Source organism: Apteryx mantelli, chromosome 22 (genome assembly GCF_036417845.1).
Source record: "Apteryx mantelli isolate bAptMan1 chromosome 22, bAptMan1.hap1, whole genome shotgun sequence".
In the NCBI taxonomy this organism is placed as follows: Eukaryota; Metazoa; Chordata; class Aves; order Apterygiformes; family Apterygidae; genus Apteryx; species Apteryx mantelli.
In genome coordinates this window covers 11620583-11636417 of record NC_089999.1, presented here as the reverse complement: position 1 = coordinate 11636417, position 15835 = coordinate 11620583, and the positions used below count along the sequence as shown (strand labels likewise).

At 35.9% G+C, this 15835-nt stretch overlaps 1 long non-coding RNA gene across 4 annotated transcripts in view; it reads right to left on the bottom strand.

Moving 5' to 3' along the window:
* Nucleotides 1-233: 233 nt before the first annotated feature.
* The window catches only part of LOC106500341 (uncharacterized), a 28772-nt gene continuing 13170 nt past the window's right edge, over nucleotides 234-15835 (bottom strand). For 3 of the 4 annotated variants that reach the window (XR_010886184.1, XR_010886183.1, XR_010886186.1), the window contains 4 exons: nucleotides 9844-9901; nucleotides 8900-9051; nucleotides 6958-7101; nucleotides 234-2180 (listed from right to left, as the gene is read on the bottom strand). This is a non-coding gene — a long non-coding RNA (uncharacterized lncRNA). The remainder of the gene's footprint in view (nucleotides 2181-6957; nucleotides 7102-8899; nucleotides 9052-9843; nucleotides 9902-15835) is intronic. The other variant, XR_010886185.1, reaches the window with a different exon arrangement.

Below are 15835 nucleotides of genomic sequence, written 5' to 3'. Positions count from 1 at the left end.
GTCCGAGCGCAGGCTGCTTCACCTACCTATGAGCAGGGAAACTCTTATCTTGGCTCGCTTTCTACGAATTTCAGCCCTTGGCGGAGTCCGGCGCTCAATACCACGTTGGCACCGTGCGCTGGGGAGCTCGGAGCCTTTTTAAAGAGCTACGCAAGCATTAAGAACAGGACCCTGTGTTTCCAGGAGTCCCACAGACATCGTATCTGCTGGAGGAACAAAACCATACTCCAAAATTCAAGTTTTCATGTACAGATATATATAGTGTAGCTCGTGAGGAAGAAGTAGGTGGTTCCTCTGTTACTATGTGTACAGATTTGCAGAAGGACTTTGAGATTATTCATAATTACAGTGACATATACAAATACAGAAATACAGTGACAGTGAAAGCTGTTTTTAAGAAATATTTTGAAAGTATACTCATCTTGTTAATGCTCTCGTTACATATTAGTTTTCTATTGCACTAAATGCAATATCTTCTATGTAGAATGTAAAATTTAACATTATTACATGCAGAATTTTTTGTTTGCAAAATTAAGTGGAAATATAAGCCACTGTAAAGTACCTAAAGTAAAAGAAAGACACTTAAATGTCTCAGCTAACATGACATTCACATTAAAATATGATATGCTCATGAAAGAGCAGCACATTGCATCACAACTATGCAACATGATGAGGTTTCAAAGGCCCTGCAAATTATTTCAGGACCCATGAACAAGATGCGTGGCAACCTTCTGCAAATGTCTTGATAGAGTGGGAGGAAAGAAGGACGCTCTATAAATAAATGTATATGATAAGTAGAAACAATAAAGGAGGATAGATATTTTCGCTAAGACAAACTTTGAAGATTTACTCACACCAAGACTATTTTTGTACAACAGTGTAGGCAAGCAAGATTTTTCTCTTTATCTAAATAGAACCAGAGTATTTTTAACGCAGGAGATTCATTCCCTCACTGCTCATCTAAATACAGCAGCTGGGGACGGAGCGGGGATGTGGGGGGAGGGCAGTGTGCAACCCCAGCCCCTTTCCAAGTAGAACAGATGGTTTTCTCCATGGTGACTGGAGATGAGGACCATGCAAGGAGGATTTGCTCTGCGGCAGCCTCCGAACCTACTTCTCCATGCTGCCGTGGGCACTGAGATGCACACAAAAGACCTCCAAAGTTTCCATGCTCCACTTTGGTCATTAGAGCGATTGTGTCTCTGCACACAGAGAGAGTTGCTGGCAATGTTGTTAAGTCACACCTCCCTAAGGAGAAATCCAACACTTCGAAGGAAAGAAAAGAAAGCAGCATTCGGCATTAATACACAAGAACTGGTATGGTTTTCCTCTGACAGAGGAAGTATCCTTTGGTAAAACTGGGATTTGGTAGAGGGAATGGAAATCCAGTAAGATGACTCATTGTGGGCTAGACTCATAACGAATGTAAACTTGCATTTCTCCATTGATTTTAGGATGACACCAAAATTTTCACTAGCTGAGAATCTATTTCTTTTGCCTGAAATAGTACAGTTCAATGTCTGGATCAGAGGATTAATCTAGCATCAAACATTGGTTTTGGCACTGATTCACTGCACTGTTTTGAGGAACTCAGTTTCTGTGTCTCAGTTTACTTATTTGTAAAATGCTTATCGAGGCCCAGTTCATTAGTGCTTACATATTAATAGTAGTAAGTACTCACAAGGACCAAAGGACAGTTAAGAGTAGAATATCATTTTTCCAAAACATAATTACAGGAGAAACAATCAAGAAAATATTGACAAAAGAGGAAACAAAACTAATACATCAACTAGAAATTTTTTTAAGTCATTCCCTTCCTGTGTTGTATCTGAAGTACAGAACCTTCAAGTCACCAACTTCCCTCGTTACACTAACAGTACTAAATAACGTTAAGACATGCTGGATAATAACCATATCCCTGTATGACAAATTTTGGATCTTGTGACATAGCTTGCCTTTGGTTACTGCAGGTGCTATTTGGGAAATAAAGTCTCCTTAAAAAAGAGGGAGGAGGCAGATAAAAAACGATTGTGAAAAAAACAGCATTGAAAATACGCTATTTTCTACATACGTTCTTATATAGTTTTCATCACTGCAACTTCCAGAAGTGCATTAAGCTGCATAATTAGCATCTGTCACATGCAGCCTTTTCCTTCTCTCTTCTTCTCCCTAGAGGGAAACTGCATGAAGAAATTTTAACATAAATGTTAGTATATACACTATGCAGTGCATTCATATTAGGAAAGGAACAGTAAGATAAGTTTGTGCTCGTTCTTAGGTTCATCTTTGTGTAATATAAACTTTACCAGTTAAGAAAATGCTACTGATCCAATTTAAAAATTAACTAGTCTTTGGAAAGAAGATAATAGTGGGGGTGGGGGTGAGATGATCAGCATTGCATCAGATTTAAACCAATGGAATTGGAAGGAACTGGGCAGTTAACACTGTAGTCACTTGTCTTGGTATCACATCCTCACACTTTTACATAGTCACAGTCATCCAAATATCTAGCCAAGAATAGTAAGGGATAGACAATTTTCCCCTTTAGGCAAAAGTATTACTTTTGACAGGAATAATGATATTTTGAAAAACACCAACACAAAAGGGAGGACTTTATATATAGTTTGCATTTCTAAACTATTCTTGTTTTTATTGCTTTTTCATTCACATTAAAAGATAAACCCCTGTTGAATATGAAAAATCAATAGACTACAGCATCTCCTACTGAATCTCTCTATGGACAAACTTAAAAGAAAATGACACCTTTTAGAAGTAAAGACTAAAAAGGAAGAAATTCAGCTTAAGGACAATAGTTCATGAAGAACAATGACATTGCTTAGCCTTTGATTTCCAATCAGAGACTCTCCTAATTTTTCAAAGTATTTATTTTCTACTTTATTAGTTTGACAAAAATTGAGATTATAGGATTGAACATACTGCCAGCAACCTGAGGTATGAAGTACAGACTGAATGCTTAAACTTCAGCTACAAAGGTGGTAATTATTGTAATTGGTTCATGTGAAGCAAATATATCAAGTAGTATAGAGTTCAAATTCATGCCAGTCAGTCTCCAGTTGGCACAGGCAGTTCTATCAGGAGGATATAGAGGTCTCAGCAGGACTTATTATTGGCAACTGTTCGACAGTTCTCTTCTCCAAATGGTTTCAAGGGGATTTGGGTGGGAAGAAAGATAATTTTTAGCAAATTAAACTACCTAAAAATGGCTAGATGCCCAGAGCCACCTAGTTGGCATTAGTCACTACTACCAAACCATTTTTAAAAAGATTAAAAATATCATCACTGTAAAGAAATGTCTATCAAGCTTTAACAATATGATCAAGTCGCTGCAAAGTTACCAAAACATGTACTATACATAATGCTACAAGCATGTGTATAAATATGTCAAGCAAAAAAGGTGCAGCAGAATATTTACACAATGTGTGTTTTTTGGTAAACAAGTAGCTCAAGTTACTGGAATCCAAGTATTCCTATAAGGACAAGCCATATAGTTTCAAGAAATTAGAAGACCACTTACTTTACAATTAAAAATAACAATAACAAAACTCCCATAGGATGACCATAAGATTAGAGGGACTGTTGTTTTTTTCTCATTAGTATTTATCTTAACACATTTTTAAGGTGACCATAATTGTGGTGATGATTTAGATTATCTACATAATTTAGATTTGCACTGAGTTTTTATGGAAGAATCTGCTCTGTGCCATACTGGTGTTCAGCTGCTTTGTTTAGATATTGCAAGAAAGCCTTTTTCAAATGGTGAGTATGTCGTTTTTAACAGGTCTCTAACAGAAGATTTGAGTTTAATACATGGCAATAAAAAGAGGAATATGAGAATTCCTGCTCTCTTTAGTGTCAGCTTTGGTTAAGACGTATGAATGCACATGAATAGTCTTGTCAGGATCTCTGGGGCTACTGACATTCAAGATCTAACATATTATTACTTCTGACCGGAACATTAGCTGCTATGCAGTAAGGAAAAGGGAAAAAGATAGGACCGCTCCCTGATCAGACAGAAAATTTGTGCATTTCTCTGCTTGGAAATCTCTGAACAGAACTTTTCTGCCCTGAAAATATTACATCTATTTTCTCCAATCTGAGATGAACGACTGTGCAAGCTATTTAAATCCACAGCAGGAAAAAAACAAAAAAAGAACAAAACCCAAATCATTGTTTCATGCCTGATCTTGCACCTTTTCCTCATGGAAAAGATTCTAATTAATTAATATAAATGAAGACTATACAATCAAGTATTACAACCTTGTAAAGGACACATGCTTATCTAAAGAAACTTTCTAGTATTTCTAGCTGCTAAATCTATTTACTACCAAAAGACACAGAAAGTTTCTTTAAATTACTAGCTTCAGATAAAACTAATCTAATTAAAGAAAAAGATAATTTAGTTAAAATCATTTTAATTCAAGTATCACTATATATCAAATCTGGGATATCAACACAAAGGAAAGGTTCATTTACTGGAAGCAAAAATCTTACAATGTACTTATGGCTGACTTAAGAGAAAATATATTCCAGAATTTTCTGTTATCGACAATATGCTGCCAAATGAATTGATATTACTCAATAGCATTGACAATTAATCAGTATGTTTGTCTTTTGAAATTTGAGGTGAGTAATGACTACCTTCCATTTACAGTGCAACAAAAGAGAATATTCTGTACTTTGCAACTGAAACTACCTTTAGTCCCCACTCACGAGTTACGACATGTCAGACAAAGAAACTGATTTGTTTGGTGCAATAAATGATGGCAGACCTTTACATATTTGAAGTGCAACAGATGGTCTTCCAAGGAGAGCATAATGACTGGCAGACAGTACACTTCGTTAGGGTGGCTTGGAATGTCTTCAGCAATTACACAGTGAGTGCTTGGGGAGGGGAACCCTGTCATTTCTATGATTCTTTCCATGTAAATAAACATACAATTTCCTTATTCAGATACTAACAAATTGTATCATTGAAAAACAGGCAAACTAGCCAGTGAACTGGGAAAGGAAGCATCTTTGGTCGCTGCAAGACTATTTAGAATGAGGCTTCAAAAATGTTGTCACCTGAGAAAAAAGATGCAAATAGGGAAAAAAAATAGCATTTAGACGAAACAAGTTTGGGCATGTAGCTGTAAAACTATTCATCCACAGCCAAATATTCTATGGAAATGTAATGTATGGAAAAGAGGAAATTTTAAAACAAAGTCCTTCAGACTTTCAGAAGCTGGGAGGTGAACAGATACAGATACAACATGCAGAATCTCTAGGGAAAAAAACAAAAGAGTAAATTACTGAAAAATGGCCTCTTCCCTTCAGGAAATTAAAGGACACCACTGGTGACTTTCAAGAGTCCTCTTCAGCATGAATCATTGCAGCTACAGTTCTTCAGGGCAGGGTAAAGCGAGCTTTTGGGGGCTGTGACAAGGTCTTTCCACTTTCATAAGACAAGCTACACTACAAGTCAGCAGTTAAATAACAGTTATCATAGGAAACAAAAAGAGTAATAATATGCTGATCTTTAATATTATATACATGGATTAGAAAATTTTCACTTCTTTCCCTTTCCTCCCTCCATTCCCCATAATCCTGGAATTAGTCTTTTCTATTATAAAATCTTCCCTGCCAAATTCATCCTGGGTAGAATTTTATATGGCAACATAAACACAACCAAAATGTGTCCTTTAACAATGTAACTTAAATGTTGATGGAATCATAACTGCATTACTCCCTCTCCAATTAGCAGCAGCTTTCTTTATGTTTGCTTATGAAGCGTAAACCGTTCGCTTGTCACTACAAAGACCTTCTGTAGAGGACTTAAAAAAACAGCCACAGCAATTAAAATGACAACAACAGAGGTGGATTGGTCACATTATGACAGAAAATATCCAGCTGTTTCTTTCCAGCAAAAGGACATCAACTATCTGAAATACAATGACCAGATTTTGCCAGTCTACCTAATGCTGATGGCTATTCTGGCTAACGTACGGATTTCCAAGAAAGGAACACAAATACAGAACTAAACTAAGCCCCACTTGCTGAAAGAATAGATACTCTATTCTGTGTGAAATTCTCTAAAATCTAAGTAAAACTGACTAGTTTTATTCATCCAAAAGCAGCAAGACAAAAAGTAAACTGATAGCGTAAGGACAAGTAAATTAGATTTTAAAATTATTTACTTTGGTTGTGCTGAAAAACATTCAAAGAGTTAATTAAGACCATAAGTCTCACTACACCCAAGCTATTACTTATAAAACATTAACCTCTGTTACAATCACATCTGTCTCTCTGTGCTGCTGGCTCCTGCCTGTTCTGTATCACAACAGTAATAACATGGCGAGTTATTTGTAACATATGTAGGAAATTTTTATTATTATTTTAAGCATACAATTAAATAATAAAAAAGGTTTGAAAAGTAAATGTTTCAAGTTAGCTTTTCTTAGTTAGAATATAGTGACTGAACATCTGAAATGATAGGATAGGTTTGATTACTAATACAGCAAGGACAGTGAGAAACATAACTCATATATAGTACCAGCCACTCAGGGGGAAAAAACATCTGTAGAATCCACCTACAAATATATTATTGGAGAAAAACTGATGGCAAAATTATCGGGAAGAATTTCATGACTGTTTCTTTTCTGGTAGTCTTTGCTTCTCATAACAGCAGAGACATGGCAAGAGCTATGTATCAGAATTCATCCATGCATTATATTTTGCACATCAAATTAAATTGATTATCCATGACTTTTTAGGCAAATAGAGGAATGCAGAAAACATGTCAGCTGTTATACACAGAATATATGAGCACTTCACTCTTTGCTTTACATTTAAAAGAGCAGCAGGTAATGAGCTCAATCATTACATTGTGAAAAAAAATTCATTTGTGAGTTCAGAAGTATCTCTGGCTCCTTATTTATTAGGTGAATCAGAACTTACAGGTAGCTCATAATACTTGTTTTCCAAGCAGTGGTTGTCTCCAGAGTAATTGCCATAAGTGGGCAAAGGTTTAATGTCTTCTTCCTTCGACCTTCAGCCATAATATATTTCTTAAGTGGAGAATTTAGAGACTCAAAAAAATTTCTGCAAAATCCAGAGGAGGACAAGAAGAAAAAAGGAGAACAATAAAGAGATTACTTAAAAAAAAACAAGCAAAATGCCTTTTATTCCCTGAATTCCCAGAATTCATCTTCAGAATTCATGCCTTTGTACTGTAAATTAGATAAAACATATTCAGCCTATAATACTACCCTTCTGTACGTTTTATCTCATAGAATTGTTTAACAACATGCATCATCTTCTCTGGGAGTGTTCTGTAATGAACTTATTTGCATTGGGAAATACATAAGAAAAATGTTTAATTTGAAACTTAGCAAATTAGACGTCAATGACAAATACTTTCATGTGATAGCATATGCAGGACTCTACCTTTATCCATTCCACAGTTCTGTGGGCACAATAACTACCATTTTGCACTAATAGCCACAAGAAACATAAGACTGCCAAAAGTTTTGAAATCAGCAGGTTTGACAAACCAGTAATAAATCCTGAGCAATAAAAAAGTATGTTCAAGCAATATCTCATAAATATAATGATTCTTTACAGATGTTTGCATTTAATACAATGGAAAGAATGCTTAGTTCCATCTGGCCAAGTGGTATCAGACACCAATTTACGAAAGACAATGAGAACCAAGCACAGGACTGTTCAGTCTCAAGAGGTAAATTCCTTGACATTAGGCTGACAAAGTAATTTGAAATTTTGTAATATATACTTTGTTTCATACAATAATTATGCTTTGTTTTGTATTTTGCAAATATTTTTCTATTCACAAAAACAGAGAAGCTAGTCATGCATTCTTTATTTTTGAAATTAATACTCATTCATGTAAACTGTCTGATTTAAATCACTGGGATTGCTTGTGTATGAAAATTATGGGTTAAAGCAAATAGTATCTTATTAAAATGTATTGGAAATGCAGAAATGAGTCTATCTTTGTGACTTGTTCTGCAGCCTCCTCGAAGTCACACATACCACAGAGTGTGAAGTCTGAAACTTTACAATAACATGCAGGAAAGTAATAACTATAGCTATGTTTATTGTCTTTGCAGGCTGATTCATATTTGTCTCAGAAGAGGCTGACTACCCATCACTATGTCAGAATGGAAAGTACTGTAACAACTGCTGAATAAGATGTCTATGTTTCCTCTAAAGTCCTTAGCTTTCATATGCTCAGGAAGCTAAAGCCTTTGAGTCACTTTTATTCCTTAGATACTGAAAACCAACCAGTTTTAGAAGGCATTAAGTACTAGAAATACTATCTGCTTTCAGAAACAATAGGTCTTTCTTTTCACATAAGTCTTGCAGGATTCTGCACCGAAATAGAAAAGCATACAAATGTGGAAAGCTTGAAAGCATGGTCCCACAATGCTTGCAAAATGCAAGCCAAGCATTAAGTTGCAATGGCAGTTTAGAAGTGGAGATGGAGTTCTAGCTGGAGGTTGATTCAAATCCCTATGTATTAAGTGAATCAGCACTACTTAATGTCTTATTAGAGAAAAATAAAAATTCTATTATCTGACCAGTATAAAATGGGGTTCTACTTACCTAGATATCAAAAGTTTCAGGATGTTTAGTCAGGACAGGTCTTATATTAAATAAATAATTTTCTGGAAGATTGATTGATGTTTGTAAAGTACTAGGCACATGCTGAATATTAGCATATTTCACAAATGCGTAACTTTGCAATGTAATTCCAATAAGGTTGCAAACCTTATAGAACTTGCAGACCAAAAACCTAGGGGAAAGGCAAAACACTTTTCTTGATGGAAAGACCTAATAGATTCAGGAGAGAAACTGATGGAAACTGTCATTGCGTTACCTCTAAATACAGATGACTGCATAGCCACAGTCACTGTTCGTAATGAAGACAAGCAAAAGGCTGTACAAACGACAAGAGAATATGGCAGCCACAGAGCAGGACATTCCACTCACATATGGATCCTGAAAACACTAACTTCTGGATTACAGCATCTGGAAGGATAACAGAGAATAAAAATCCAGTTCTGTGAGGCAGAGCAGGAGCCTATGTCAACACTAATCGCATGCTTGCATTATTACTCAACGGATGTACTTGAACTGGAGGGATAAAAGGGGTACTTAAAGAATACATGGAAGGTATGTGCAAACAGGTCCTGGTTCACTGCTGTTTTGCCTCTTGTGTAATCACTTTCATTGTAGAGGAACACTAGCTGGGACTCCGAATACCTTGTTTTGTAATAAGTGGGGAAAAAACTGAGCAAAAGTGGTATTGTGAATATATGACCATCCGGTGTATTAGAAGAGGCTGGGAAGACAACTTTGACAAAGCACAAACACAGACAAACCAAAATATGAAAAACAATATATGAATATGATAAGCCATATATGAGTTAGAACATAGTAAGCACACTTAACTCTGAAAAAATTGTAAGTAAATTGCTCCCCTGAGGAAAGGCTATAAGACTGTATCTTCTTTTTTCAAATCTACACCACCAGTAAATTAATATCCTCCTGCAAATAAACTGGTCTTCTCCAGTTCTTTTTGGCAACTCCAGTAAGAACTGGCTTAAAAAAATCCTGTAAGTAGGGTTTTATTCCTATGAGAAATCTCCCCAAAGAATGAGGAGAAAACATGAGCTAAAATTACTGGCACAATCACATTTCATAACTGCCTGTGCCTAGCCAGCAGTATTGGTTCTTCACTTGCCCAAGTATAAAAATGCACAAACTTTTCTCTCTTTTTTACTAAGAGGAAGAAAAATCAGCTTATCCTTGAATACTTACAGAGTTTGGAGGAGCTCAAAACAATGGAGCATTGTGTACCCAGCCCATCACACAGACTCTGAAAAAGATGTAAAGAAAAGAAAGCACAAAGTATGTAATTACTCTTTCATGACATAATTTTGTTATTAATACATCCTCGAAGATAGCATGCATAGTACTGCAGTTTAATTAGATGATAACTGGAGGGGGGTTTAATTTATGAGGTAATAAATACATTTTGGACTAATAAACTCCAAGGCTGAGGTGTTTATTAATCTAGACTATAAAGATTATAAAGTTGGTAGGAGACAACATCAGGTCACACTGAGATGCCTATTCTTTGTATATTCTGAGACTTTGAAAATTGCTATTTTCCTTCTTCTGGGAGCTAGATCAGAAAGCCAAGATTGCTGTGGACGCTGCTGAACAGTACTAGAAACTGTATTCTAAATGTATTCTAATAGGCAGAGATAATTTAAATTTCAGAAGATGTTGTATGTTTTAAAGTTTCACCTTTTAATCAGTTTATCATCTCCTGAACTATTAAGTACTGCAAATAATACCTTCCATACTATACCCTCCGACAGCTGTCAGTGCCTTATTTCTGATGGGAGGAAAGGACAGATTAGCTTACACAATAACCAGACCATACGCAACCCTAACAGAAACCCCCATGAATACTCAACTTTCTCTATTTCTCTGCTTTTGGGTTCACCTGCAAGACTAAACTATGTGGTAAGCAAGCACAACAATTTTAATGTCTCGTTACATTTTGTCTTTCCTTAACACCAATCTAAAGACTTTTTTACCTAGTTCAGCACATCAACGATTTAGAAACTAACTGTTCACCACTGTGAGGATTTATACCCCAAACCACTGTGCCAAGAAGTCATAGGTATCGAACTGCATAATCTATTAACTTGTCTTCGAGTACTTACAACTAGAGCTTTACAAATTGCCATAGAGCCCGGTCCATTTAAGGTACGTTTCTCTGCTATTTTAAAAGTGTCCGTGTCTGAGGCAGGCAAGAGGGAGGACCAAATTTAATCCTGGCACAAGTGGGCATCATTGAAGTGAAAGACCAGGTTGCTTATCCCAAGGCTAAATTTAGGTTTGGGAGAACTACAGAGGAAGGCGATGGAAGGAAAGCTAGGAGGAACAGTTTGTATTCCTCCGTAGCATCCCCGTAGCAATTGCAAAGGGAGCCCTGTCCTCACGGGACTCCAATGGGCGATGCCTGCTGCGGCATTAATGGAGGAAACCAGGGAAATCCTGGATGTGCCGAAAAAGCCACGGCACACTGGGGCAGGGGCAAGGGGAGGAGGAGACGGGCAAGACTCATCACATCTTAGGTATGTGGGAAAGAGAAAATCCCACTTCTCTGAGCCACTCCATGTAGAGCAAGAGAAGAAAGTTAGTTGTGTTGCTCATGTTGTAAACATTTAAAAATATATAAAAGAATGTTTATTAATTAGCTTAGGTGATTCACATATAATTGGCCACGGGTTCAAACAGCTTCCAGGCTGGTCCATAGATTCAGAGCAAAGGCCTCAACACTAAATCTGGAAAAGACTACACAGATATTTAATGGAAGATGCTGATGACAGCCATTTCCAAAGCTCCTGCTTTTTAATTCCCAGGCTTATATACTCTCTCCAAATGAAACAAGCAACAGAGCTAACTTCCCAATATTAAATCTCTAGGCAGTATGTTATTCATACAGCTTATGTAGATGTCTTTACCCTCTGGAAAAACAAAGTTTAAGAAAAATGGTTCTATCTTTGGGGAACAGTTTAAGTCTCAGGATAACTACATTAGGAAATCTAACTCTATTACTTTGTATCTTACATTTTATTACTAGATTGGTAATAGGAAATTACCAAATAAAATTGGTATTTTACTTGGTAATTTTTTTCTGTGGGCCTCGTCTAATATGAAAGATGGTGATCATCAAATTTATTCAAGTTTTCCTGTCAACAACATCATTAACCAAATCCCTCAATTTCAAAGTAAATAAAAGCATCTGGGTTTCTAGCACAGCAAGACTGACTTGCATATTTAAGCCTCATATATAGATGAATTTGCACTGGACCAAATTTGCATATTAATGAAGGACTAATTGCTCTTTGCAGTCAATTTTATGCAAATGAATTTACTCCTCTCAGTACAATTTTCATAATGTTCAGAAAGAACCAAAAAATGTAAAACTTTTTAAAAAGTACACAAATGTTAGACAATCAAGGAAGAAATATCATGATGACATCAAACAGCTTTACATTAAAATTGTATATAGTTCATCTTTTATATTGTTGCTTTATTTTAACAGCCTGCCACAAAGAACTGAAAAATTCATAGAATAACTTCAGCCTATTCCCCCTCCTCTGCCTCAAATTTTAACAGCTTGTAACAACCCATTATATTAGCTTGTTTCCAGCTGGAAGGATGGAGCTTGAATTTTTAGGGAAAGTTAAGTTTGCTAAACAGGAATTTATCTTCTCTCAGTCTTCCTCATGTTGCAGGCCAGTTAAGAGACACCCTGCCCCCTGCCATGACTTTAAGCTAGTTTTTACCTTGTTTCCCACTATCAGGAAAAAGGCCAAAGCCCAAATCCCTGTTCAGTCTCTCCGTCTGAGTTGAAATTCAATACACTCAGAGGAGGGTACGTGTGAAAGAGAGACACCAACAAATGCTGAGAAAAAAAATGGTAAAAATGGATGGAGAGAAAAATGTGTATAATCAGGTCTAGCTAAAAATAGGAAAATTGGAGGGTTTGAGAGAGAGTTCAAGATAAGGAAAACAAATGAAAAAGCAAAATGCATCCACAAATGCACTTACAGGGGGGAAAAAAAAAAAAAGAACAGGGAAGAGCTAGTGGAAGAGTATTAGGAATCTGAACTTGCATGTATTCCCTTCCTCTCTCCAATGAGAAAAGCCTTATTTTAACTATAAAGACTGATAACCATAATATACATATATACATTTATATATAATCAAATCACTTACAGAAGGCAATTTTAATCAGAAAAGGAATTGCACAGAAATTATAGCTTTAATTGACTTCACATCTTTTTGGAGAAGAAATACTATGATGCATACACATGTGAATATGGTTACAACCTCCATAGCTGTCGTAGCTTGGATCGTATTTGTTGCCTTTCTCTGCAGCTTTTCCTGTTTTAACATATCCTTTCTAAGACACGCAGCCCACACAGCATTCAAGATGCAGATACATGATGGATTTATACTGGTATCAAAGTGTTTCTTGTGTTTTTTTCCCTCTATTTCTTTTCTAATAATTTCTAGCATCCTATCTGCTTTCTGGACCGTATAGCACTGAGCTAACAGTTCTCTTATAACCACAGAATTTTGTTCCTGAGAAGTAATAGTTTATGACTATCACAGTATTTCATGATCAAAGTAAAATGGTCTTCAATATGAACAGCCTTTGACTGAGTTCTGGAGTCCGTCCAGAGACGCAGCAGAAGAGCACAACCTCCCAGCGCTCAGACACGAGGCGCAAGGAGCACAGAGATATTCCAAAGAAGCTGCTTTGCTGTCTCTCCTTTCAGTCTCAACCTTTATGTCAGAATTCACAACATAGGTAGTTATAAGAGTATAGAGTTATATAAATTAATAACAGCAATAATTAAAAAGGGAAAAAACTGCATTGCAGCTGCTGAGGCATTTTCAGCAAAGGAACAAGACTCCAGCTCAACAAATCAGCCAGGAGGACTTGCTATTAAAAGTTATCTGAAAACAAATTATAGTTCTTTGTTTAGTAACATTTAGAAGATACAGCTTTTATTCTGGTTTATGAATTCAAAATGTCTTCCTGTTTTGCTGATAGAGAGGAATGGAGGCAAATGCATCCTCCTTTATAACTCACAAATACGGCATTTGAAAACCTGCTATGGGCTCTCCCCCTTTTTCCTAAAAGATGTCTGCTTCAAGTGATTAATGCTGTGTGAATGTAAACAAAAATAATTAATCAAACAAGAACAAGATGTTCTACCCAAAATGATTAGCTTTTTCAGAAGATGAGATGCCTACTTCTAATCATCAAGAAAGGTTAACCTGACCAGATTTAATTAGCTACTTAATACAATAATAAAGATGCATACATTATTGGTGAAGAAAAGATTGCAGGAGCAATGCTGAATCCAAACAAAATACCTCAAACACAAAGCCTGAGAAATTACATGAGGTGTTATTACATGATTACACTGGTGTAAGAGTTCCCAAGTTTTCACATCCATTATACAAAATTTTGAAATTGTCTATGCAGAACTTTGTTTAATTAATAACAATAAATATAAATTAAACAATCCACCCCAAGAAACAACATGATAAAATTAACCCAGTAACTTTTCTTAACACTGTACTTCAAATCCATAGATGAAGTCAAGCTGGCTGTTTGTGTGTACGGATTATTTGAAGACCTTTTAACGAAAGAAATTACTATTTCCTTATAATCAAAAGAAATAAGGAAATGCCTTCCCACCACTTCCTTGGAATCATCCCTGCTCATTTAACTCCTGCAAGGCCACTGAGCAAAGTTCTGACTCTGAATTCAGGGACAGTTCTCACTGGTTAAGTGTATTTTAATAGCTACTTCTCTGCAGAACAGATGCTTTCAAGTTTCCTTTATACCATAAATATTAGAACTGAGCAGTACATTTTAGAAGGAAGTTTTCAATAATTTGTTAGCATTCGATTTCTGAATGAAAAGGACTAGGCCTTATGGAAGATTTTATAAGATAAAAGGAGATATTAGACAAAGGTTTTGGACACTTGACTTGATTTTTTCTCTTAGTGAAAAAAATATGGTCCTTATTCTGGAATATTTCCCTAAAGTGAAATGAAAGCTTTCTAGTGCAATGAAACAACTTACGAGTATTAAAATATTATGTATTAGGAATACTGCAAAATATATAACATTTCAAAGAACTTCAGGAAAACTTATTAGCTTCGTATCTCTTGATAACATATATATTAGCATGTGCTGGTTGAGGGGGGTTGTATTTGAAAGTGTTACCAAATAATGGGTTTTAAACTAAAACACTGAGCATCAGACCTTCCATTCCTGAAGATCTCCCCCCTGCTTCAGTGAAGTTTAAATATCCCTTAAAATAAACAATTCAGTGCAAACCAATGCATCCGATACTGATTTATTCTATTCATAAAAAGTAACAACATAATGGTAGATTCAATCTATTCAATGAGAAGTTTATGAGCTTAAATATATCAAAAGGGCAATGAAAGCTAATATATAGTGATTAAATAACAATCTGTGAGAAAAAGACACACAACTTTCAATTCCATTTTACTGAAATCATATACTGATGAAAACCAGGCTTTTGAATTGTTTCAAAGGAAGCTGCAACTGTTTGCCCTTTTAACAGCTTGAAAGTTCATAATGAAAGATTAATTTATCATTTAACTAAAGTGTATATCAAAATAAAGTTTTTGATTAAAATCTACATTTCTGAGCCTCCTGGCAGTGCCAATATTGCTGAAACAGGACATCAGCTGCAACGCCAGCAATTCTGGAATGCAATGCCATAAACTGTAGATCAGTTTCGTCCTACTTTAATATTGATTTAACAATAAAAGAAGAACTTTGACGTTTAATATTTAAATAGTATAATTATTCCTTTAGAATTAAGTCCAGAAGGACCCTCCATGGGTACACAACGTGCAGCAACAATGAAGAGAATGAGTTATTCTACTCACAAGGCTTTAATTTGTAGGACCCAGTTTAAAGGTACAGTCTAACTTTTGTGTGCTGTGGAAGAAGATTCCACAGAAAATCTTTGAAGAGGAAATGCTCTCCCCAACGAGGATGATGCCAGTGGATCCAGGCACAGAACTGAACTACAAAACTTAAATACTGTCAAAGTAGAGAACTACGAGCAGCATCCACTATAGTTGCTCATCAGCAGTTGGCTATCATGGTGACCTGGTCTTGAAACCCAGACACAAGGATTGCTTTCTTCATCATTTTTTTTGCAGT